The sequence below is a fragment of the Tamandua tetradactyla genome, chromosome 2 (assembly GCF_023851605.1).
Source record: "Tamandua tetradactyla isolate mTamTet1 chromosome 2, mTamTet1.pri, whole genome shotgun sequence".
In the NCBI taxonomy this organism is placed as follows: Eukaryota; Metazoa; Chordata; class Mammalia; order Pilosa; family Myrmecophagidae; genus Tamandua; species Tamandua tetradactyla.
The window spans coordinates 217,763,703-217,790,476 of NC_135328.1; the positions used below are offsets into that span (position 1 = coordinate 217,763,703).

General features: G+C 48.3%; 1 protein-coding gene and 1 long non-coding RNA gene across 20 annotated transcripts in view; both read right to left on the bottom strand.

Moving 5' to 3' along the window:
• CAMTA1 (calmodulin binding transcription activator 1) overlaps positions 1-26,774 on the bottom strand; it is a 964,086-nt gene that overhangs the window by 44,659 nt on the left and 892,653 nt on the right. The window contains exon 1 of one of the 19 annotated variants that reach the window (XM_077151456.1): positions 19,386-19,431. The exons of 15 other annotated variants lie outside the window; for them this stretch is intronic. The gene's annotated coding sequence lies outside the window, so the exon portion shown is untranslated. Of the gene's footprint in view, positions 1-12,697; positions 12,733-13,474; positions 13,534-19,255; positions 19,353-19,385; positions 19,432-26,774 lie in introns of those variants that run through there. 3 more of the 19 variants (XM_077151455.1, XM_077151453.1, XM_077151454.1) reach the window with 3 other exon arrangements.
• LOC143664715 (uncharacterized) lies at positions 19,522-25,479 on the bottom strand. The gene is made up of 3 exons (XR_013166578.1): positions 24,577-25,479; positions 24,356-24,493; positions 19,522-19,714 (listed from the first exon to the last, which is right to left on the bottom strand). It is a non-coding gene; the product is annotated as an uncharacterized LOC143664715 (long non-coding RNA).

Sequence of the window (26,774 nt, forward strand, 5' to 3'; positions counted from 1 at the left end):
TACAATTATTTCTCATTTAAAAACTTTCAATACTAGAGCTTGGGGTGGATGAGGACAGAAATTGCAAACTCATTTTCCAAGGACACTAAGGCTTATGATAATCTAAGACCCAAGGAACAGCTGAGGAACTCAACTATATGTTAATGCAGCACTAAACATTTAAGAGGGCCCCAAATTACACAGGAGCCATTTTTTGTCAATAAAGTAGTGAATCCAACCGGAATTAAAAGCAGCAGAATTGCAGCTAATTAGTTTAAGTGCAAAAGAGATAAAATACTCTGATAAACATTCTGGTCAGAACATTTACATAGTTTACAAAAGGGGAACATTTTAAGTTTGCTGAATTTCCAAAAAGGAAATTTTAGTACACAGTGAAAATAAGAAATGCAAGTGTGAACTGAGACATTCTAAAGTAATAACAGTGAAATGAATGAAGAAGAATGGGGAGAGTATGTCACTGCTAATGAGGTCTTCAAAAAAAATAAGTGTGGTGATGGATCTTGTAAATGAAGAAAAATCTAAGCTGGGCATGAAGGTAGAATGAAATTAAAATTGCTTGCTATAAAGGAAAATGGACAATGAAATCCTGATGCTTAAGAATTGCAAATGCAAAGACAAACTACAAAGTGCAGCAGAATTGTCAGGCGGCATTAACACATGAATTAAACACCAGCAGGTTGTCCTATGGTGTCCAAATCTCATAAAACCACCTAAAATCCTTTGGGAAGAACCATGGAGAAGCAGGGCCAGAAGAGATTCCTGCAACAGTTATCTACCAAGCACTCACTGCCAGAACTGTGAAGAGAGAAAAGTTGGCTCGAGGTGGGTGAGTCACTAGGGACACAAAATCAGACGAGATATGATCCTTCATTTCAAGGAACTCCATCTAATGTAAATCAATGTAATGGGTTTTTTCTGTTCACTGCTGGATTTCCAAGGCCTCCATTAATATTAATTGAATAAGTGAGTTAATTTTGTCTCTTTAAAATATAAAATGTGAACCTCAAGGAGAACTAGGTAAATACTATCAGGTAGAAAAAAGATTTGGTTCCATTAGTCATTGTCGTGATGTGCTTTTCTCCTGTAAGTTATTAAAAGCAGTTCTCTCCCTTGTCACACTGCCATCTCTTATCTAATTCTCTCAAATGTAGTAGAGCTGGGCATTTAAGACAAAACACCTAAATGAGACCACTGCCTTCAAATTCTTTCACTCAGTAGTTTCTGCCTTAGAAACAGCACACCTGACCACAAGGTCAGGGCAGAGACAATGGGGAAAGAGATGTACAGCTCCATTAAGAAAACTCTACTAGTAAAATGGGTTACATGTTATCTGGGAAACATGTAAAACAGCCCTGGCTGCTTCTACTAAGACTTCGAACAATAACGACGTTACCTGCACTGAGCTCCTGGTGGCGTTGAACAGCGACTTCCAGGCTGCGTGCCCGGGCGCCCGGTGGAACACTCCTTCCCAGCCGCTGCAGCCTCCGGCTCCATACATCACTCAGACACCTGCCCTGGCAGTGCTCTGCTCTCCCAGCTAATTGGAGGGCTACCATCTGCACAGACATTCAACTGTCTTGCTAACTTGTGAGAGCGTTAAGGTTCAAGATGTCCCAAAAATATATATATTTTTTCAATACTGGATTCTACATAAGGAGGCTTCAGTTCTAAACTAAACTAAACTACAATAAGATTTTTTAAATATATAATGCTACAAAAATCGGGAACAAATACAGCTGAAGTCCTTTCCAAATCAACAGAGTGAAACGTATATATTTTCAAAGAAACGGCTGTATTATTCCAAATACTGGCCATACTAGAGGTAAAATATGCCCTAACAGATAAAACAATTAAAGAATAGTATTTTTACAACTCATCACAGGCCTTTCTGACAAATGATAAACATTTTTTTAAGAAATTCAAATTATATCATCTGTGGTGTCTTGAAGTTCTGTGTACCCCAGAAAAGACCACGTTCTTTCCTCTATTCCTGCAGGTGTAGCCCTCTTATAGGTGGGGCCTTTTGATTAGGTTATTTCAATTGTGCTGTGACCTGCCTCATTTAGGGTGGGTTTTTATCCTCTTGCTGAAGCCCTTCATAAGAGGATAAAACACAGAAGCGAAGAGATGAATTTAAGAGAAGCTCACAGAGAAAAGCCCCAGAGAAGCTAGGAGAGCACCCACAGGAGCTCAGAAAGGAAGCCACAGACAGACAAGCCAGAAGCTGAAGAAACAAAATGGAAGAGCAGGACCAGGAGACATCGCCGTGTGCCTTGACACGTGACAGTAGAGCCCAAGCTTGGGGTAACCTGTCTTCGGAGAAGGTTTCATCCTGTCGATGCCTTCACTGGGATATTCTCATGGCATTATTGCTGTAAGTTTGTAAGCAAACAAATCCCCACTGTGAAAGCCAACCCACTTCTCATATACTGCATTCCAGCAGCTATAGCAATACAAAACACCACTTTAAATATTTTATTCAGAAAAAAAAATTATTTCTCTGGGGTGGTGTCATGATCCCTGGGGGTTCGGGGTCACCCCCTCTCCCGGCTCCCTAAGGCACATGAGGACACACCCAGGCCTGCTCTGCACCTCGGCCCCTCCTCATCCTCCACAGTCTGTCATGGAGGAGATAACTGAAGTGCACAACCGCTAGCACTCTACTTCTAGACGACAGTCATCTTGCCAAGCCCAAGTCCGCGAGGCCGGAATGACTGAATGTATTAATTCGGCCAGCATTACAAAGTCCCTTGGACTAGGTGGAAAAGCTTCTAGTGCTCATTCTTGATTTCAGTCATGGGGGTTGTCCTATCCAGCTACCCCGACTGAAGCCCCCAAAGTGGGCTTATTTGTCCCCCTTGGAGCAGAGCTGGTCTGAAGGCCCAGGGAGCTGTCAGATCACAGAATGAAGGTTAACCAACCATAACCAACCATAACCAAAGGGCAATAGGTGCTGGCACCGGGAGGGCCCGGTAACAAAGCCCTCATGTCAAAACGCTCCTCGCTGTCTTCTCTCCCCCCTTTACCCATCTTGTCCCATATTCTCTTCTCTGTCCAATCCATTCTTCCCAACTCTTCACTTCCCTCCCTGCCCTCACTTAATTGGTGACAACCCTGGTACATGTGGCTGAGGCGACTGATTCAAATTCTTACAACTAATAATAGATTAAGACAGAGATTAGTGAAAAATAAGAATAAAATAAAGTTTGGTAAAGCCATTAATCCAGAAAACACACACTACAAATTCTCCAGAATTGTTAAAAATTAGTCCCAAATTTGCCTGAAGGCAAAAAGGGAGTCAATCAATTTCAAAATGACAATGTGTCAGCTGCTCTGGAGAGCAGGCTTCCTCTAGAACAAAGATCTGAAGGAAATTTATCCCACAGGTACTAATGAGAGGGCCGCAGTGATGGACCAACAGCTTCAACAATGTTCAAGAGGTAAGAGCAATACTGGGTGTGCTGGTTTGAATTTGTGGACCCCAGAAAAGCCATGTCCTTTAATCCTCATTCAGTATTGCTGGGTGGGAGATTTTTTGATTATCCATGGAGTTGTGACCCACCCAATTGTGAGTGGTAACTTTTGATTAGATGCTTTCCATGCAGGTGTGTCTCTACCCATTGAAGGTGGGGCTACTTATTGGAGCCCTTTAAGAGCTACAGAGCTTGTGCAGCCAGAGACTTTTGGAGATGAAGAAGGAAAACACCTCTGGGAGAGCTCAAGAAACAAGAAGCTGGGAGAGAAAGCTAGCAGACGCCACCATGTTGGCCACATGCCTTTCCAGCTGAGAGAGGAATCCTGAACGTCATCAGCCTTCCTGAATCAAGGTATCTTTCCCTGGATGCCTTAGAATGGACATTTCTATAGCCTTTAGTTGGGATGTCTTCACAGCCTTGGAACTATGGACTTGCAACTTAATAAATTCCCTCTTTTAAAAGTCATTCTGCTTCTGGTATATCACATTCCAGCAGCTAGCAAACTAAAATGCTGGGTTTCAAAGGACCATTTACTATTGTTAGTATTAAAGGAGACCACCAAAGCACCATTTCATAAAAGTAATGCAATAAAGGTCCAAGCTGGAATCAGTACACAGCCTCTGACTGACAATGTGGTTTAGACAAGAGGGTAAATCAGACTCTTCAGAGGAATATAAGACTGTTAGGGGTTGCTTATTCTTTATTGAACAATACTGTATGAGCGTGATATTTAAATCTAAATGTGAGTTCAATATTTTAAATTTCTCCAAAGTAAGGCTTTCCATATTTAGTTGACTTTTAGTTGTTTATCAAGTGACTCTCAATGGATTTCTCTTCTGCAGTTCAGTGGCCTTTAATTTTTAAAGTCTCTTTACTGCAATAACATCTTTTCTTACTGTGTTTGGGAATTTAGCAATGAGGCAGTGTTCTGCATACATAATATTTTTCCACAATTCTTGGTGGAAAGAGCAAGTTGCTGCCAGTTTTTTTTTTTAAATCTACTTGACACTAATTAAGATAATCAAACGAACAGTCAGCCCCCCTGCTTACAATTTAGCACTTCAAAGCCTCTGAACAACTCCAGAGTGACTCTCCATACCTCCTGAAAAATATCCCTATGCCAACCCAGGTTCAATTCCCGGACCATGCACCCCCCCCCCCAAAAAAAATCCCTATGCCGACAAAAAATATACAGATGTGAGAAATCCAGGTTATAAGAGAAGCTGGACTTTATTAGGAACAAAAATCATAACAGTGATTCTTCATCTTTTTGTTCACAGAACCTTTGACAATGACGAAAGCTTTAAACTTTTTTCTAGGAATAGAGATACACATACAATTTTATATTCAATTTCAGGTACCTCATAGGCCATGGGAGGTCCATAGACTCCAGCTCAGAACCCATTTTGGGGGAGGGTCTACTGAAGCATTTCCCCAACCACATTCTGTAGAACGGTTTCCACAAGCTGTTGATCAGTAGACCATAAAAGCAAACTGGTTCTGGCAACCCTGTTTTGGAAGTACTAATTAAATGCAGTTAAATAATGTATTTACCGTAAACGTTCTTCAAGTCTTAAAATGTGAATGTACACTACAAAAGGCCAAGACGGAGCTAATGGTAGGTGCAAAAGTATCTGTGCACAGAACCTTTCTTGGGTGTGAGGCTCCCGATATATATTTCCTGTACCTAATGTTCCTGCAGAAGTGTTTAGGAACTAAAAGTAGCCTGAAGAATACATTTTTGATATGGATCCCTACTGAAGTTCCTTGTACATACTCTTCCTGCTTCCTCCTCTACTCAGCTGGCTGGGCTGGGGTGCTACCTCCAGCCTACCACAGACCCAAAAGAGCCACATGGACTGACGGGGTAGGTCAGTGGGGGCCAGCATGGAAACTGTTTGACCCAATGTCTCTTCCCTACCACCTCCTTTCCTCCTTCTCAGGAGAACCCCTCTTTTTCTGCATATGATCAGTTAATTTCTTTGACATATATAACTGCCTCTTCACTCCACATGCTCCTTTCCTTTTCACTGTTCTTACTCTTCAAGACACCTCATAAAGATCTCTCTCACTCTTTCTTTTGTTTCGTTTTGGGAATAAAAATGAGATTATAATCATAATTAATAAGAATAACATTAGGGTCATGTTCTCAAGAAACTTACACTACGGACTGTGGGTTTATTCTTTTAAATAGGGTTAGAGAGCTAGACTTTGTAATTTTAGAGAATCATTTTGAGTTCTCCATGAATTAAGAATTTTCACAAAAATTCTATTCTCTGCATTATATATAATATACATATATTAAATACATATATATATGTATTTAATTTTATTCAAGCACCATCATTTAAGATGCTAAATGTGAAGTTCACTATGTCATTTGTTTTTGAACACATAAGTGTACGTGTTATGTATTTAATATTATATAGAGTATATAGTTCCATGTTTTATACCCACACACACATACAGGCACATTATTTTAATAATTTTCTCCTGTAAGTATACAGCATGTTATGGGTTCAAAAAGATTTTTGTCTTCAGAATAGCCTGGGAACCCTACTTACCATTTGTAGCATTGTTTATCCAGAGAATATTATTCAATTGATTTATAAGCTTTTAAAACATCATCAGTTTTAGGCTGAGGACTTCCTATTTTTTACATTATTAGACAGGACATCTTTCACATACACACACACAAATGTGATTCTGGCTAGAGTAGGATGAATGGCTTCTTTCACTAGAAAAGATAAAAGGACATTTAAATTAATTCTCTGTTGATGACTGTAAACTAAAGTGATATTAAGTACGTGAATCATGTTTTCTGAAAATGGTCCTAGGAATTGTTAGCACCCATTTAAAGGGTGTCACTAAATGGTCATGGTGTCTCCTCGTCATTTAAAAGTTCGACCAAGAGAATAAAATACGGAGTAAAGCCTTATTATGATCTGCGGCAGTTTCAAATGAAAGGTGCTTTCTTTAGGATATGACAATCCAGGGTGAAGATAAAGTATCCTTTCTTCGCGTTAAACCTGCCTAGCAGCCTCTCCCCCTTCTCTGGAGCTGGCACCCTAGACTTCCTTGAGGAGCTAACTACTCCTGTCTCAAGTGAGGGCTCCAACTGTTGACTACAGCAGTAGGTGTGCGAGCCACCCTCACTCGTGAGAGGACCACCTCCCCTTATCAAGTGACTGGACACATGACTCAAGCTGGGCCAGTCAGAGACAACATTTTCTGGAACTGCTGGGAAAGAAAAGCTGTCCTCTTGGAGACATGTGTCAAGTTAGCAGAATATAATAAGCCTGGAGCTTCAAGTGGACCATTTTGCTACCACCTGGGAAAATCCTGCCTGAGAATAAAATCAACATAAAGGAAAGGAGAACCAAGGGAGGCAGAGACAGATACCTATTGACATCGCTTGAGCATCTAGAACCAGCCTACCAAATCTGTAGATCATAATACAACAAATTCCCTTTTTTACATAAGCCACTTTAAACTGAATTCTGTCACTTGCAGCTGAAAGAGTGATCCAAGGTCAAGCCATTAACTGAAAGGTGGATCCTTGTGTTAAATAAATATTGGAAAAGTTCTGCTTCCATTTACAAAAAAAAAGTATTATTAAATGCCATTAAAAATACATTAGCAATAGTACACAAACTGTAGTAGAATCCCTCTATAAAAAAACAAGGGCTAAATTATGGAGGAAACAAGCTGAAATGCTTATTTGAAACATTTTGATTACCCAAAGAAATCAGAACAAGTATCTTAACTCTTCAGGCCTTAGGTTACTACCAAAATGCAAATGCTCTGCCACAACAACAGATGCACCCCGCAGGAAAGAATGGCTACAGAACATCTGAATTTAACGAGAACTCAGGAATTAGCTGGCCGGGTGGCCTTCAAAATTTTTTTTTTGACTGTGGCCCACAGAAAGAAACACAGCCCCAAACCCACAGACACAGGTACACACACTCACCTATATCTGAAACAAAAATTTCCCAAATTGTTACTCACCCTCACCATGTACAATGTACCTGCGATTTAAAGAAAAACAACAACCAAAATAACTGATTATGATGACCCACTGAACTGATTCCTTGAACCACTCTTAGGTTTGCAAAAAAGGTAAATCCGGAGACATTAGGTGGTACATCCAAGATTTCACATTCAGTTAGTGGTAGAGCTGAAACAAAAACCTACCACAGGGTACTAAAGCCAGAAGCTGTCACCTGTACACATTCCTAGACAGCCAGCTTCTGGCCAATCCTAAGAAACACTGGAAGACTACTCAGGTGTCAGGCCTAGACAATTTCCACTGGGACAGTATAAGAACTTCAGGACCACCCCAAGACCACTTAGGTGACAACCCCAATCTATGAGGGATCTTGAGCTGACGTGAACTGGAGAGCGTGAAGTTTTGTGACTGAACCTAACGTATGAAGTAGGATCAAAGTTGGGTCTGTTTCAGGCTTGGAGAAATAAGCTCGTGTTAGCACCACCATGCTATACAATCTGAGGACTAACAGTATTTGTGAGACACCAACTCTCCGATTCCATTATGCTCGGTGTGGTGGGCGGGGGGGGGGGGTGGGGAAGCACAGGTTACTCCCCCAGCTCCTACGTACCTTAATCTGGGACGTGAGGCAAAAGAGTCCCCCAAAGAGGAAAGACGGTCAGTTAGGTTCAGGGAATGGCACAGGTGAAGAGGTAGAATTTAGCACCAAATGTGGCCTGAGGGCAACAGAAGACTCATGCTGAGAGGTGGGGGGAGGTGGTGAGGAGAGTGCGAGTAGGTTTGGGGGGCTGTGAAAGTCAGGGGAAGAAGAAAAGCAAAAGAAAAAAAGTAGAGCAACTAAATGCTCATTTTGGGTGGTGGATAAATGTTAGTTGAATATATTCGGAGACATTTATTTACATTATTTACCTTTACTTTCCGTATTACAAAAACACCATATAAGGTCACCATCAGTAGTTTAACTCCTATAAACATTTATCCCGGTTAAGTTTCTCCCATACATTACCTTCTCCAAATTAATATTTAATTATTAGTTATAATTTGCTTAACAACCAATAAATCTTTTTAAAAAAGTATTGACTCACTGATTGCTCCATAAGATATCTCTAAACCTACCCTCTATTTTCAATGCTCACAAGACAATGTTAAAATTAAGCAAACCAAGATACTCTGAAACTAAAAATGCAGTTAGCACATGAAACAAACTTTAGTGAAATGAAGTGTCAGGCAAGATCATCCTGCCACTGTCTGCCTCCCACCCCCAACCTGTCTTCATTTAAAAATAAAGTCATTATTTACGTGGTATCATCCCATGTTTTTACTGAGCTACGTGCTACATCATTTCAATACTGCTTTGGGGGAAGGGACGGATGATAGCAACTATATTCTTGTCTGCCGAGCAATCCAAAACTTTCTCCCACTGTTGGCTGGGTAGTAACATATGGCCAGGCGCATTAGAGAACAGCAAAGAAAAGAAGGTCATTTGCTTTCAGGAAATAATCACTCAGGCAGAGCATAAAACCATCACCAATGATCTTCATGGTACAAGTTCTGGTTATCCTCATGGCATGAGGTCATGATACCCACTGGTGTCACTCAGCAAGCTCATAAGCTCTCCCTAGATGGTCAATGTGACTAATCTTAGCATGTGGTTTTAAATGTAACGCAATACATCTCATCAGGATTTCTTCTCCAATCATCAATTAAAGTTAATTGACGGCTGTCAGACCATGGAATATATATATATATAAATAATCTAAAAACAAAATCAGCCATGCATTAGTTATTGCACAATCACAGAGAGGCTAGTGTGCAGTTTATGGCCGATCTCTAGAAAGCACAAAAAGATTTAGGGGGGGATGAATGTTATTTACTAACTTTCTTACTAACTCTACTTCACTTTCCTTTTGCCAAATCCTTCTTTATTTCAAATTATTTCTTAATTTTTTTTTTTTTAACATGGGCAGGAACCGGGAATCGAACCCAGGTCCTCTGGCATGGCAGGTGAGAACTCTGCCTGCTGAGCCACCGTGGCCCACCCTATTTCAAATTATTTCCATTTTATCTTGCTTTATTGTGTAACATGTATTTCCTTAAGCTCCCTCTGATGACTTTTTTGAAAAAGGTGAGGCATACTCAAACCACAGCATACACATGTGCCAAGAGCTTCTTGGCAAAGGAATATATAACTGAAATAAACTCCAAATATTCAGCTTATACACTGCAACAGGATGCCATAGCTGATGTTTAATTGATGTTTAATAATGAAGCCTGGCACCACTCTTTCTGGTGATTCTGTTTTTGAAAAGACTGATGGAGTACAAATATTAAACCACTTTAAGTCAGAGAAAGCAAAGCCCTTTAACTGTGAGAAGACATTGCATCCATGCAAAGAAAGTCTGGGGAAAGGGGTGAAGAGTTTCACAGTGTGCAGAAGTAACTGTTAAGAAAGAATAAAGGACTTCCAGAAAACCATAGCACCAGGTAAAGAACCATGTCAACTTTTTAGCCTAAGACTAAATGGTCTTTATTGAGCTATGTGGTACCTAAAGTTGTGTTGTAAATAAATATATCAATGGTTCTCCTTAAAAAATAATTTTAAAGGCAGCCTAAGAATACAGTTCTACCACTTCAGAAACTCACCATCAGAATTATAACAGTTCCTAAAGGAAACTCTAGATCCCAGAAATTAACATGTGCTGCACAGCCAGAAGACAAACGGTCTTGAGTTGGGCACTTGAATCTTAGCCACGTCACATCTTTTTGTAAAAACCTGAGAATGCTTGCCTTAGATGTTCACTGTAAACCAGTTCTTCAACGTCATTCTCTTCTCTCGTGAAGACAAAAATTCTCATTTCCACCTGTTATCCATGTTCTCTAGGCCAGTCCAATATGAAGAAACGGCTGCAATGACAGCTGTTAGGGACAGGAAGGCCCAGCAGAGTCCTAAACAGAGGACTAAAGAAAAGCCTAAAATAATGTGTCTGTGCAACAGAAAAGTGGATAAAAACCCTTAAGTAACACAATATTGTTATTTATCTTAACTACTGTATTTCCACTTAGATGATTTAGCATATAATTAATCAGCATCAAGGTCTCTTAGGAATTCACAGCAGTCCTACGCTTGTTTACACTTCGGAGCTAAATTTATTGGGGAAATGCATATCCTAGAAGGGAATGCTATTTTCTAGAACATTAAACATTATTACTCCCTAAATCTAATACAAAGAAAAAGAGAAACAAGCTTATTTGCTATCATCTAATTCTCATTTTAAAATAATAAATACTTTTCCTATAAACATGTGAGACTACTACCACTCAAGGTATTTCTGCCTATCAGGTTCTTGCGTAATGGTTTCTCTGTATGACACAGTTTCTGCAGAGAAACTCTCCTAAGGTTCTTTTAGGCAATAAGAGAAAAGCACTCGTTTATATAGTCAGATATTTTACCAATATATGACAAAACTTGTTGAGAGCACACATTTAAAATTTCAGGTTTGGGTCTCACTCTTGAACAAAAAATACTGCATTTAACCAAGGCACTTCTGTAATTATCTGAGCACTTTTCACACTTACTGAACCCGCTTTCCTAACAAGATACTTCAAGTTAGTCCACATAAGTCTCAATCTAGCCACAGTAGACAGGCAACCATCAAGAAGTGAAGCAACCAATCGAGTAGATAATCTGCAAGAGTAACTGCAGTTTTAGAAATTTGTTTTGCTGCCTGCAGTAATGTTCAGGGATGGAAAAAGTCTTCAACCTTCGCAGCCCCTCGATGCTCTCTCTAACGCTGTACAACACCCAGGAAATCAAAAAAAGATTTTAAAAAAGAGATCTCACAAATGCAAGAAGGGCAAACGGAGCGTCCCTTCCAGCCTGTTCTGGCAGCGGCTGGTCGAGCCTCTCCTGTCACCGGTCTGCGTGTGAGCAAAGCTTTCAGGAAGTTCTTTCCAAACCTTTGGTCTCTGAACTCCATCAACTTTTCCCACCGCATTCTACGCAAGGATTCATAAAACATCTTTTCACTTCACTGGCCTCCTACCTCTGAGGCGCACGGGGGCTCAGCGCTGCGCTGTCCCCGCCGTCCTGGCTCTTTTGGCGGGGGCAGCGAGAGGTCCCCTTTCCCCGTGCACCGCCAAGGGGACACCGCGGGCCCCGCAGCGGCCGCCGGGGATGGGGGCAAAGGAAGCAGCGAGAGGAAGCGCTCATTCGCGAAAGCCTGCCGCCGAGCCGCGCGCCTCGCAAACAAAACCCAGCCGGGGCGCAGCGCTCCTCCGCCGCCGCCTTTCCCAGTGCTGTCCCGCTTGCGCACACCCGGAGGGCGCCCCCGCGTGCCCCGGCCCCCGCGCCCCGCGCCCGCGCCGCGCGCACACTGGGTCCCCGCCCCACCCGCGCGCCCGGGCACCGCCACTCCCTCCCCGGCGCGCGCCGCCAGGCCCTACCCGCCCCAAACACGCTCTCCGGACACGCGCGCCCTCTTACACGAGCGCCGCAGACATACCTGCCCCTGGACAAGCGAGTCCCCTTACACACGCGCGGACGAAATAAGTGTGCCCCCCACGCAAGCCCGCCCAACACACGCTGCCCAGACACGCACGCGCCTCCAGTCAACGCGCCCTTACACGCACGCTGCCCCGACACGCGCGCCCACTTACACGCGCGCCCCAAAACACGCTCCCCAAGCAAACACGCGCCCAAACACAATCGCTGCCCACTCACCCCTCCAAACACACCCTCATCCCTTCAACCCTAGCTCCGTACACGCGTGTTCTCACACCCACTCGGCACGCTCCCTCACACTCCTTCACATAAACCCGCGAGCTCTCCACACCCTCGCGCCTCAGACACACTGCCCCCTCGCTCGTTCCAAACACGCGTGTTTTCCCACGCACCCTCGGACACTTGCTCCTCCCCACGCTCGCCCCAGAAACACGCGCCTCCCGCTCACACCGCCCCCCACTCACGCTCCCAAACACACTCACTGTTCCCCACGCGCGCGCTGCTCACAAACCTCAGACCCTCACAGACCCACCCGCCCCCAAAACACGCGTGTCCCGCCCGCGCCCGGCCCGGCCCCGCCCCCGGCCCCGCCCCCCGGCGCCCCGCGCCCGCCGCTGCCCGCGCTCCCCCGCCCGGCCGCCGCCCTCGCCCGCCCGCGCGCGCCTCTCCGCCCGGCCGCCTCGCCCCCGCCTCCACATGCACACTCACTCGCACTTCGTGAGCGCGGCCGCCTCTTTCTTCTTCCTCCGTCCCGCCCGCCCCGGCCCGACCAGCCCAGCCCGGCGCGGCCCGGCCCCGAACCCGCTCCGCTCCACACGCCGCAGCCGGAGCGACTCGCGCGGCTCCGGGTACCGCTGTCTCCCCGCCACAGCCCGAGAGCGCCGCCCGGGCCAATGGCGGGGCGCGGCGGTGAGCTCACCGGCCTCGGCCCCGCCCCCCCGCCGGCGCGGGCCAATCGGGGGGCGCAACGTCACCCGGAGCCGGGCAGAGGCAGGTGCGGGGCGCGGAGCGGCTCGGCGCGGGGACTGCGCCAGAACTGCGCCCCAGCCGCGCGCGCTGGACGGCGGCGGTCCCGGCCGGAGGGCGCAGGCGGAGGGCGGCCCCGCAGTTCCCGCAGTCTGCGCCGGGGAACGGTCCCCGGCGACGCCGACCCCGCCCTGGCGCGCTCGCTCAGAGCCCAGCTCCGCGCCCGCTCCTACGCCCGGGTTAGGGAGGCCGGGTAGGGGGGCGGCCCCGGTGCGCCTGGGGCGGGGACGGCGCCGAGCCCGTCGGGGGGCCCGCTCCTCCAGTGCGGACGGCTGCAGCAGCGTTCCCGGCGCCCGCGCTGCGCGGCGCGAGACACGGAGGACGCGCTTGGGCCCCCGGTTCCCGGTCCCTCCCGACTCCCTCCCGGCTCCCGCCCGACTCTCGCCCTGCGCGGCGCTTCTGAGTCCCCGCGGCGCCGTCGGGGCCCGCCCGGAGCCCGCGCCTAGGCCCCCCGCGTACCTCGGGGCCCCGCGTACTCCAGCTCGGGCTCCTGGCGCGGCCCCGGCGCGTCCTGCGGCGGCGGCGTCTGCAATGCAGCCGCGGGAGGAGCCGGCGCTGCGGAGGGAGCGGGGGAGCGCGGAGGGCAGGGCGGGAAGGAGGGGGCGCGGCGGACACGGGGCGCGGCCCGGGCCGACAGAAGACCAAAGGAGCTTGGGCAGCGCCCAGGAGGCCGGAGGGCTCCGGGCGGGTCCCCCGCAGCGAGTGCGGAGAGGCCTGGGGCGTCGGCCAGGGTGGGGCAGAGGATGTCTCAGCGATGGTGACTGGCTCCCCTGGGAGTTCAGGAGCGCCCAAAGCTCCCCATTTTGGCGGCGCAGGGCTAGACGTGCTTATCTGGAACTCGAGACCCTCTACCCGCCCCTAGAGTCAAACCTTGGTGCCCCAAAGTTCTGGTACCAGCTTTGCTAACTTTAATATAATATTTTGCATAATATCCTCCCCGCCAAAGCTCATCGCCTCCAAGCAGCCTTCACGGGCATCCCAACTGGACACTGCGACCCCTTTTATCTTTTCACTATAAAGCACGAAGTCATACCGTTACTCGATTACTCTGTCCCAATCTCCACCATCACCCACGGCCTTGCATAGACTTGTGATGAGGCCTTTTTTGCTTCATATTGCCATCTACCTTTAAAATTGATTTAAATGGGAGTGTATCTCCTTTCTGCCAGTTGGGTTAAAAAATTCTCAGTCTCTCTTTGACCCTACCCAACATGCAGGAAAGAATTCTGCACAGCCTTTACTCCTTTACAACCAATAACCAGTCATTGATTAGAGGCCAACTGAAGGGCATCCTGGGAGAGAGGCGGTGACCCATCCTGAGCCCACACCTCTGGGCCAGGAAAACAAATTGGGCACCATTGATCTCATTCCTCTCCTAAACTAGAGCAAGTCCCCTTCCTGCTCCCAAGCCTGCCCTGGCAAAGTCCAAACACCAGAACACATTTCCAGTCCTGCTCCAACAAACCCTTCAAACTCCCACTCCCATCCCTGCTTCTCCCTACCCTCCTTTCATGAGACAGGATCCCTGCACTTTGCCAGCTCTGCTTCATCCCAGGCCTCTCACACCTCCCTGACACTCTCAGCAGAACTCAACTGGGACCACTGTTGTATACTGAGAATTGCAGCACAAAGAATAAGTTCTGTTTGTTTCCAGTGCAGGCCATTTAGCATAGCAGCCAAAGACACATGGGCTCTGGATTCAAACCTGCCTGGGCTCCAAGTCGGATTCTGTCACTTGCTAGCTGAGTGCCCCACGTGTATCTATGTCATGGGTTGAGAATTAACGAAGCTGGCAGATGTAAAATGCTCACACCAATTCTGGTACAGAATATTCCCTCAATACAAGTTAGCTATTGTCGCTAATAGAAGTTAGGGAACACTTGGGGTGAGAGGTGGTGACTGGAAGGGGACCAAGGGGGATGCTTCTGGCTTTCTGGTGATGTTCTGCTCTTGACCTGGACACTAGCTCCCCAAAGACGTGTTCAGTTTGTGAAATCTTGGTGAGTGGCACACGTACAATAGGCACACGTGTATATTATATGCTAATAAAGTAATTAAAAATGTTAGTTGTTGCTAGCTAAAACAGCAACTGCTGCAGTCTCAAAGAATGGGAACAAAGTTTTACTTATCTGGGCACCCGGCGCCAAGCTGGGCATGCTGTCAGGGCTCAGCTGGCAGCTGTCAAATTGCTTGAGATGGAAAGTGGGCAGCAGGGACCACTTGGAGGAGTGGGACAATGAGGATGACCCCCAAAGGCAGGGGAACTTGTGATAGGTTTGGACCTAGGTTCGGGCACCTGGACTCCTAGCTAGGAAGAAGCTGCCTCCAGTCTCTTCTATCTTTCAGTTGTTTCTCCTGGGTTTGTTTAAAAGGGAAGGGGCGGGGTTCAGCCCTGGGCAGCTCAGTTGCCTGAGAAGGCACCTTGGGGGACCCCTGACCACTCACACTACCTCCAGCATCCCCAGGTCCACCTGGCACCGGAGGCCTGATGCTGATGAAGAGAAGGCATTGGCTGTGCCCTCGGGAGAAGGTTGGGGGTCAGTCCCAGGAGGGAAGTCCCTTTACTCTCCCGTAGTTGGGCTCATTTCTCTCTTGAGAGTTCTCCACCCTGCGTCTCCACCTCTGTCCCAGCTTGGAGGCTGGAGTAAGCACCCTCCTTGGGCCTGGGTATGGAGAGGTAGATGGAACTGGGGCAGTGGTGGGGATGGAGTCATGCCCCCACAAAAGACATGTTTGGGTCTTGATCTGCGCTAGCGTAGGTATGAACCTGCTTGTAAACAGGACCTCTGGAGATAGTTATTAGGCAAGGTGGGGGACTCATTTGTGAACAGACTCTTAGAAGATCCTATTTAGATGAAGCTAAATTGAATGGGTGGGCCTTAATCCATATGACTGGAGTCGTTGTAAGACAGAGGAATTTCAGGTGCAATCGGTCAGTAGAAACCAGAAATCAGAGAAAACCACAGGAGGAGACTAAAGAGTCAGCTCACCATGTGACAGAGGTAGAGATGCAAGCCAAGGAGCCCGAAGGATTGTGATGCAAGCCAGCACCAGAATGCCTGAGATTCTGGGAGGAAGCAGGGTCTAAGAAGATCCAGATTTTGGACTTCTAGCTTCCAAAACCGTGAGACAATAAATTCTTGTTGTTGAAGCCAACCCACTTTGTGAAACTTGTCACAGCAGTTCTGGCAAACTAAGATAGGCAGGGTGAGCGGATTCCTTCTGAAATGAGCTCAGAGCATGACAGCATGTTAGAATAGAACTCCTACAGTGTTTTCCTCGTGGGTAGGAAATGACAGAGTAAGCCATGCAAGTGATTCAAGCAAATTATTATGCTGGGTTGCTATGAGTGGGGCTTTGAGTGTGCCTGGGTCGTTTTTCAAAAGAGAGAATTTTTAAAATTCTACTTGGTAGCACAGGATGGGCTCAGGGAATGGAACTGTTTCACCTTGGCATCTCCTGCCTTCACAAAAGCTCTGGAAACTTTTGGGGTGGCAGAGTCTTTGCCGACGTAGTTAAGCTCCTCTGCTGTTAACATGTGCTCACCTTCCCTCAGTGCAGGGGGGCTGTATGGTGAGGGACATGGCTGGGACCACTTAGGTACTGCCAGTAATCCACGCACGGATCAAGGCCGTGTGCCTCTAGTTGAATCCTATTTTGTAGCCATTCAGGAGAAGCTCGAGCAAAAGGATTCAGATCCCTTGGTAAGAGCCAACTGTAGAAGTCATGGGTCCCATCTGGCCCAGCAGAGCCTGCGTCACTTTACTGAAGGTCCCATCTCTTCTGGATCCAACATGGCAAAGGTGCACCCTCCACAAGGTGATGAAAAGCCCACTAAGAGGGGGAGGGGAGAGACCACACTCTTCCTCTCAGGGTGGGCACTGCCATCATCATCATCGCCATCATCAGAATTCCCATTGTTATGATAATATTTTCTGAGCATTAAGTTCTTTACACATAGTAATTCCTCATCTTCACAACAAGCCTGCACAGAAGGTGCTACTATTAGCACTGCTTCACAGAGGAGGACTCTGAGGTCCAGTGTGGTTAAGTAACTTGCCCTGAATGGTGGACTGGTGAGTAGCAGAGCCCCTTGATTGCTCTCACTCCAGAACTGGCGCTCTCAGTGACCTCTCTGGTCAATCTCACATGTGAGCTGGAGGCACAGCTTCCAGGATGGGTGCAGCTAGGTGTAACGAGCAGCCTGGGACAGGGGATCGGGGCCCTTGTCACCCAAAGACCAGGCTTGGCTGCTTGGCTGTCTGGGTGACCACCCCTTCCTTCTCGTGCCTGTCGACATGATGCCCACTCTTGGATTCAGGGGTCTGGGTGGCGCGTTTCAGACGTACTCAAGGAGACAGGTCATGTCGGGCTTGAGGGCCTCTAAGTTAGTCGGTCAAGCTAGTCTGTGTCCAGGCCTTATTTGAATAGAAGCCTAAACCTGTAGGAGGTGAGTCCCAGGTGGCTGGGCATTCTGCTCAGGAATCAGAAGGGCCTGGGCTGGCTCTCAGGGCTGCCATTTGCCAGCTCTGAGACCCTAGGAAGGTAAGTTCTGTGGGCCTCTCTGACCTCATCTGTAAAATGGGGGTGATACTCTGGCAGCATTATTGTAAGTCCTCAAAGAAATGATATTTGTGAAGCACCTAACACAGTGCCCAAAAGGTGATAGCACCCCATTTTAGCTAAACCAAAGGGCAAGGTAACCAGTCCACAACTTGGTCAAGAGAGTGGGAAAACTCAGACACGAGTGGCAATACTCCAGCCCCAGATCCACCCTGGCCTGGATTCCTGAATCACGGACACCTATGGGTTCTCTGAGGGCGGATCTAGGACCTTGGAAGAAATCTACCACCAGAGATGAAATCCCCTTCATTGTAGGACTTCCCCTTTATGGAAGATGAATCCTATAATTCATGCATCTTTCTCTGGGCCAAGTGCTCATAGAGCCCTGTGTGCAGAGCTTGTAGGGGTCACAGTCTTCTGTGTGGCTCTCTGCTCAGGGCTGCTGCTGCCACATCAGGGCCTGACCACCCTGCCTCCTTCAAGAGCTCAGGAAGCCCCAGTCTTCAGGGTATGGGAGAGCATCACAGATGCCCGCTGGGCTGCAGGAGGCCCCTCCCCGAGGCAGGAAAACCCCGCTGGGCCTTCAACGAGGATGCTGGGCGTCCTGGGGGCCAATGGAGTTTCATTTATGAATGAGCATTTTTATCAGAAAAGAGTTTTAAGGCACACTCAGAATGCACTTATTAAAACCGTCAGGGTGTGCTTTCCTATGAAGTACATACCACTCACTTTTTACGTGGGTATTCGATTAAAGAGCAAAAGAGAAAAGAATGTGTTTTCTCATCAGTGACAATGGAATGAAAGGACCCAGATATATATGGAGAAAACCGTTTTGCAGTCATCCCCCCAGCCCCGCCCCACCACACTGCCTCCGTCAATCAAAACCAGAAAGTCTTGGCCGATTGGTGAAAAAGGAGAGCTGGAAAGTTCCTTTTTAGGGAATCAACTAGCTACCACCTGAGAAGAATAAGCCCTGCGGTCACGGTCACGAGGGAGGGAGTTATACTGTCACCTCAAAGTCTCTGTTACCAACAGGAAAAAGAGCGATCAAAAGGAAAGGCTCTATTATATGCAAATGTATTTTAAAATTACAACGATTTCATGCGCAGTGGGGAGCAGAGTTGACATATTCTAGCTTGGGGAGTTTTAGACACCTCAGGTGCTAAATGCCGTTACTGAGAAATAGAGTGGCCAGGGAAAAGCATAGACGTGTTACACACACACACACACACACACACACACACACACACACACACACACACACACACACACACACACACACACACACACACACACACACACGGTTTCCCTTTCACGGTCAGCCACACCCCTGCAGAGGCCAGCCATCCCTGGCTCCAGAACCAACCAAGGCAAGTCAGTCCCTTCCCTTGGCTCTGCTGCCAGCAGGCTGGAGAGTGAAATCACCTGGACTGCTGTCTCCAGGGCGGATCAAGAAACAGCCCTACCCAGTGATTCTCCTGGTTTTAACTCACTTTCAAGTGGCTTGGAAGAATGCCAGAGCCTTTCACCAAGTATAAAAGGAGCATCCCCTCCCCCCTTTCTCACTGGAAATGAAAAAAAAGAAAAAAAATGAGAACGGGGGTGGGGGTGGGGTGGGGGTTGCGCGGGGGCTGTCTTTAAGTGCAATCAGAGGCCTGGGGCTTTCAGGCTTCCTACCTCCTCCTCTCTCCCCAGCGTTTGCTCTTTCCTGCTGCCTTCCCTGCGAGGGCTGTAAAGACCTGTGCTAAATGCATTAGGCATTTCCAAGTTCCAGAGCGCTGGGGCCCTCGAATGCATCAGGTCTAACCTCGTGGGGCCTTGTCTTCAGCATTGCTGGGCTGTCCCTGCTTCGGGCCACACGCCCACTTCCCTTGGGTTTAGCTGTTCCTGGGTGACCCAGGCCAGGCCTCCTGATGTCATAATAAACATCATCAAGCTTATAGAATTAGAGCGTCGATGCATTTTTTATGTCTTAAGAATCACAGTGAATTGTTAACATCTTAGAAGACGGCCGAATGCAGCATTTGTCTCTTCCTTTTCCTTTACTTTAAAAGGTGAATTATTGAGCAGGAATGCTCTTTGCCCAGGCTCCCCCTCGGCCTCTGAGCGCCACGCCTGCGCCCAGCTGGTCACCATCTGCAAGGTCAGATCCATTCCGGTTAGTGGTGGGGGAAGGAGAAGCTGTTGGAGGCTGGCGGCCGCAGAGGAGGGGGCTGGTTCTGGGGCTTCTTTCAGGCTTCCAGCCCCCAGCACGGCAGAGGGAGATGGGGGAGGGATGGAGGGATAAGGCCAGGTGGCTCAAAACGGAGCTGCTCACAGCCCCGGAGCAGCAAATGGAGCCATCGGAAGAACGCCGTATTGAGAAAAGAACAACGCCCGAGCCAGGGGTGCCGTCTGCAGGATGGAGACACAATACAGGTTTGTTTAGAGAGCATCATGGGCCATGCCACGGGTGAGTAATTTAAAGAGGTGATTGAAATCATATATTTGAATAATAACCACAACAGTCAAAGGCTCTGGGAATTTCTCATTTAACTTCACATTCGGTTAGACCAATCTGCAATCTCGTTGTTGTCACATTGCCGCCCAGGAGAACGAGCTTGCACAACAACCTCTGCCGTAGACAAAGTAGCCACCCAAACCATTTTTCAGGATAAAATGTGTTCTTTAGCCCTAAAGAATTGATGAATGCTTCCAGGCTCTCTGCAACATTGAAAAAGCAACAACAAAAATCTTCTAACACTCAATACCACTTCCTCCTTCAATAAAGGTACCAAAATCGGGGTGAGGAATAGCTGTGCCAGATGAGAGCAGGTGAGGACAGGTGAAGAGGAAGAGCCATTCTGTACAGTAAAGAATTTACCCTTGCCTCCAAAGAGGGTTGGCCTTTGAACCTTGGCTTCTGCGAGGTAATCTCTCAGCTCTTGGAAAGCTGTGCCTGATGAAGGGTCTCCATTTGCCTGGGGGCCTCAGGTCACCTGACAGTCTAACAATACAATATAGGCTGGGGGCTGGCCACGCCAGATAGTCTAAGGGGTTGGGAAGGTGGGGGCTTGACCATGTCGGAAAAACCAACAATTTGGGATTTGGGTGGGGGTGGGTCACATGGTAGCCCAGAGGCCCTGGAGATGACATTGGCCACATGGGCAATCAATCATGTCTATGTAATTGAGCGCCAATAAAAACTGAATACTGAGGCCTGGATGAGCTTCCCTGGTTGGCAAAACTCCATGTGTATTGTCACACTTCGACACTAGGAAAAAAACACTGTCCACGACTCCTTGGGAAGAGGACAATGGAAGCTCAGCATTTGATGCCCTCCTGGGTCTCTTCTCCCCTTGGTTGATTTTATTGTGTTCTTTCCCCATAAAACCATAACCAGGAGTTGGGATTCTTCCTTAGTGAACCTAAGGGTGGCCCTGGGGACCCTCAAACTTGCAACTGGCGTCAGAGGTGGGGATGGCCTTGTGCAGATTTTGCTTCCTCTAACTTTGCAGTTGGCTAACTCTGGCACATTCTTTCTACAAATGAATGTAGAAAGCTTTCTCACTCTTGTGAATAAACCATTTTCATGCAGAGGCAGAGAAAAAACTCTTCCAGGCTCTCTCCTGGGCTCCCTAGATTTGGAACCGCCGGAGGAGCACTCACCACATGCAGCTGTGTTATCCAACTGACCTCCAGCCCTGGGCTCTGAGCTCCCGGGGGTGGAGTCATGCTGGTGTATGGTTAAAGCCCCTAGGTCAGCCAAGAGCCTCTCAGGTGGTTGGGGTTCAGCAGTGACCAATGCATGAAGGATGGGTGGAGGTGCTGCCTTCTACCAAAGCCGTTTTTTCCATAGAGGTGCATGACCAGTTGGGAGGTGAAGCAACCACCTAAGAATGAGAAACTGAGGCCACAGTGCCAAAAAAGAGGGTTTGGGGAGGATTCAGCAAGGTCGTGAAAGGGCAGCACTTGGCCCTCAGCCAGGCTGGTGGCTGACATTGTCCCTGTCATGCAACAGTGTTTGGATTCAGTGTATTCTGTATGAGCTGGATACGGAGAGGCTGGTTTTCTTAGCCCCTGGCTCTGCTGCTATGGATTCATTCATTCATTTCATTCATTCACTCACTGGGTTACGATGATACTGGGTAAGGTGATGGAGGAGTCACAGAGGGATACACAAGGTCCACAATGCAACACTCTATGCAGTGACCTGCCAAAGATCTGAGCAGCTCAGGGAACAGAGTTCCCCGTCCCACCCCATTTTCCAGTGAGATAAAAGGAGAATTCTCTGACCTCACCTAGTGACTCCTCAGGAACTCAGAAGGCAATCCCAGGGCACTAAAGGGCAAGCTTCTGCATTCTTGTCTTGGGTCACTTGCCTGAAGCTTGCCCAGTGACAAGGAGAGAGGAAAGGAGGTGACAGCGCCTGGTCAGCTCTGGACACCCTCTCCAGCTGGGTTCTGACATCAGGAAGAATATTAGAGCTGCTGCAGACTAAAGATGAAGTCACAAAGACACCACTGTGTCACCTGTCCATCCATCTATACATCCACTCTCCTGTCCACCTGCTCCTGCTTTCATCCATCTATCCATCTATCTATCCATCCATACATCCTTGAAGAAACATTTAAGTACCAACTATGTTCCTAGCCTACCTGTGGCAGATATTGGGTCTGATGATAATTAAGACAAAAATACTTGGCCTTGGAATTCATCTATATTCTCACCCTCGTTAGTTTAACTCATACCCACTGACCCATATCATCCATTGGCCACCCTGGTGAAGACATTTCACAGATTTTTATCTCCTGCCCCTATGCTTCTCTAAGCTCTGGGACCTATGTCCACCTGTCATTGACCTTCCACTTGGATGTCCCAATGGCTGCTCAAACTCAGCCAAACTCATGACCTGGTCCTTCTCCAGGGTGAATGACATGGAGTCCCCATATCTGATCCATCCACAGGTCCTGCTGATGCCACCTCCTAAATATCCCTCAGATCCGTCCTTTTCTCCCCAGCACCACTAGGTCAACCACCATATGGTAGCTGATCAGTTAACTGGATTACTCTCATCCATTCCAACCCTCCTTTAATCTGTTCTCCATGCAGCAGCCAAGGGCACGTCTCAAAATGCAAACCTGATCATGCCACTGCCTCTTAAATCCTCCATGGCTTCTCTCTCCTGTGGATAAAAACAACACTCCTCAGCCTGGCCCGCACGGCCCTGCAGCTCTGCCAGGCACCCTGAGCACCAGTCCACCTCCCCCTCTGCTCTCTGCCTCTCTGACCTTCACACACTCCTTTGCTTTCACCAGGCTCCCTGCTACCACACAGCCTTCCAGACAAGTTGTTCCCTTTCTTGAGATCAGATCTCAGCTCTGAAGATTTCATTTCTTTAAGAAATCCCTCCCAGACCTCCTTGAGAAGTTGCTCTCTCCATTATAAGTTCCCCAAACACTTGTTTGTGCGAAGGCTTGATCAGGTCTGCTTTTCTTCCACTAGCCAGTAACCTCAGCAAGCACAAGGGCCTCCTCTGTCTTTGTTCATCTTTGATTCTCAGCATCTGACACAGTGCCTGGTACCTGATGGGGACTCAATGGAAAGTTATGGAATAAATGATTGCAAAGAGAATACCTAATGTAGGAATGTACAGAGTGTGATGGGAAAGTCAGATGACAAGGAGGCATCCTGCGCGAGGAGGGGACTTTTGAGTAGGAAATTTTAAAACAGTAAGAGTTCTCTAAACCAATCAGAAGGGAAAGACCAGAGGAAACAACATGTGCACAGGCCCAGCGGTGGGAAGCAGCCCAGCAGCATGTTTGGGGAAATCTGAGCATTTTAATAGAGTGGATGGTGGAGGACTGTATAGAGGAAGAGGGAGGACTGAAGATGAGCTGAGGAAGAAAGACAGGCTGAGGTTAGATTATAAATGGTCTTGTACTCCATGCGGCAGAGCTGGAGTGTACCCTGACCTTCCCAAGAAATAGATGCCCCCTTTGTCCCGATAAATGCCCCCATGCACGTCCTTCTTTAACAGATCTTATTTCACAGTATTATGACTGCTAGCTGTCTCTGTCAGTGGCCAGCACCTGGCACAACACTAGGTACCCCGTGGAAGCTCCATCAGTTCTTCCTGAATGTATCAGTAGTAGCATGGGTGGGCAGGAAAAGAAAGTGGCAGCAGCGAGACCAATCAGGAGGCTCCAGCCCAGATAAGACACCAAAGGCCTGAGTTAGGAAAGAGGCAGAGGGTCCAGAGAGGAGGATGCCCGTGGGAAGGGAGCCCTGGGGAAGAGGAGGAACAGGGACAAAGGATGCTTCTAGACCAGCTTGGGAGGTCAGCTCAGAAGGGGAGCCGTTACATAGGGCCAAGAAGGTCAGAGGAAGACTCTCCTTTGTGTGGCAAAGGGCAGGGGGATGGAGCCAGACCACCTGCCTATGAGTTCTCTCTGCACAGCCCACTTGCTGCTGCATCTGAGGGCCTCATCTGTGAGATGGGGCCCTGGCAGGTGGTTGTGCAGCTTTAATGAGCTAATCCACGTAAATGCTTCCTGGACAGGGCTTGGCAATGGCAAGCTCTCAGATGTAGCTGCTTTAACCCTGGGTGGGCAGCTCTGGGCCAAGACGCAGGTTTGGCTGAGACAATCACGGGTGGCTCAGAGCCCTGCCAGCTTTCCCAGGCGTCTCAACACCAACCCAGGCAGTGTGGCGCTACTGCAGTGACCCCAGATGTCCCCAGCTCTTCTGAACATGGGTGTCCCCGAATGGGGAGAGGGATTCAGATTCTCTGCTCACATCCCAGCACATCTCCAGCTCTGACAGAAGAACCGCTCCTGGGCTCCACTGGAGACTCTCCATCTGCTGATGTCAGACCTGGTCCCTTCCGCACAGTGTAAATGCTGGGAAAGAGCATCAATCATGCAGCCAGGACACCTGTGGCAAACAGTGACCTCAGCAAAGAAACCGCAATTCACTGCATCCCCAGCGCTTCCAGGCGAGGCTTGCTTCTCACCCACCTCTGTGTTCTGAGATAGAGAAGGGATGCGACCGCAGGGAGGAGAGCACGCTGAAATGGGAGTCAAAAGCTGGCTTCTGTCCTGATTCCAGAGTGGTTTGGGGCAAGTCACCACTCTTCTTGGAGCCCAGATTCCTTCTAGAAGAATGAGGAGGTTGGTCTATGGGATGACTGAGTTCTCTCCAAGTTCTGATGCTTTCAGATTCTAAGTGTGTGGCTGGTGCATCCTGTGTGGACTATTCCCACCCTGCCACAAGCTTTTTCAAATGCCTCTTGTTGTTCATTAAGTATGCAACGTGTGACACACACCTGCTTGTCACTCCCAACCTAAACAAAGGGCTTTGAGTTCATCACAAGTGGAAGGTGTCAGCAGGCTACCAGGGTGGAGGAGGTCACCAGCCTCAGTGTCCCCAGAGGTGGAGGACAAGATGCCACAGAAGGCATCAGAATTTGTGTATTTTTAGGGACTTTTAAAAGCAGAGGGGCTTGTTCTTGACTGGCTTCCAAGCTTTGCCTTCTGAGTCTGGCATGCATAAGGACTGGGTGGCAAGTGTCACCTCTTACCTTGCTCTGTTCTACCAAGAGCCTGTTTCCTCCTGGACACTGCGGCCAGCTCCCTACCCACCCCTGCCTCTTCTCTTCCTTGCTGACGATGCTCTAGATTCCGCAGTCTCAGGTCCATTTCTCCCCACTAATGATCAAACACACTGGCTTCTCCATTGTTTTCCAGGGAGGTGGATTCTGGAAACCTGATCTTGGGAAAGACTAAGGAAGCCGGCAAAAGCCTGGCCTGGCCTGGCCACCTCCCCTGGTCCTAGCTTTGCCAAGAGGCCTTTCTTGAGGGGCTGTGCCTTCTGGGCATGGGAGCCCAGTGCAATCCATTCAGGCCTGCTGGCCATCTCCCTTTCCACCCCGCCACCATCTGCAGCATCCCCCCCATTACCACCCCATTCGCCCCTATTCCCCCATCCAGTCTCCACTGGGTCTGGCACCAAGACACTGGGGATGATCCCCAGTTTGTTCCTGCTTTGGGGCTCACCTCACCCCCTGCAACCCATGGGGTCTGTTTCTGGAACTCAGAGCAGGTGTGGGGCATGCCCCTGAGCCCAAGGGTGGGAGCTGCCTTCCCACGGCCCACAGACCTATTGCACAGTTTTCTCAACCCAGCCCCAGAGAAGCAGGCAGGAAAAGCAGGGCACGGTCCCTTCTTCTTGCTGCACGAGGAGAAGGGCAGTGGGCAGTGGGCAGCACCAGATCACCAGGTCCAGGTAACAGGGGGCTCCTGCTCCTTTTTGTCCTGCCACAGACTAGGAAAGCCTGAGTATCTGAGCTCAGAGGCTTGGAACCATCCTGTGTGGATTTTTTCAGCCACTTTTCTGAGTTCTTCAAGCACATGGAGCTCCCTCTTGCTTCGGGTTGCTGCCCCATTTGTCCCTCTGCCTGGAATGCCCTTCCCCGCCTCTTTGCTTGGGGTTTAACGTGGAGGACCGCATGCTTGCCCTCTTCTCTTAGCCTCCATGGCATTATGTCTTCCTGGTTTTCCTTCTATCTGCAGGCTGCTCCTGCCTGTGCCTCTTCTGCTTGACAACCAATACTGGGGAAGCGCATGGTGGATCCTGCACCCTCTGCTCTCCTTTATCCTCTTTTAAAGGATGATCTCATTTCGACCTGTCATTTTAAATATCGTCTGTAGTGTCCCCCTAAATTCATATCCTCCTGGAACCACAAAATACAACTTTATTTGGAAATAGGATTTTCAGGTAAAGATCAAGGTGAGACTCATAATGGATTCGTGTGGGCCCTAAATCCCATGACTGGTGTCCTCAGAAGAAGAGTTGAGGACACACAGACACACAGAGAGAAGACAGCCATGTGAAGGAGGCATCTACAAGCCCAGGAATGCCAAAATTTCTCCAACCACTAGAAGCCAAGAGAGATAGATGCACATAATAGCTTCTTCCTCAGACCTCTAGAAGAGACCAACCCTCCCGTTACCTTGATTTCAAACTTTTGTCCTCCAGAACTGCTAGGGAATACATTTTTCTTGTTTTAAGTCACCTGGTGTGTGGTACTTCACTATGGTAGCCCTAGGAAATGAATACACAAGCGATAAGCTGATGACTCCTAAATTTCATCTCCATCCTGGGTCTCTCCCTTGACTCCAGACTCAACCCAACTCTAATATCCAGTGAGGATATT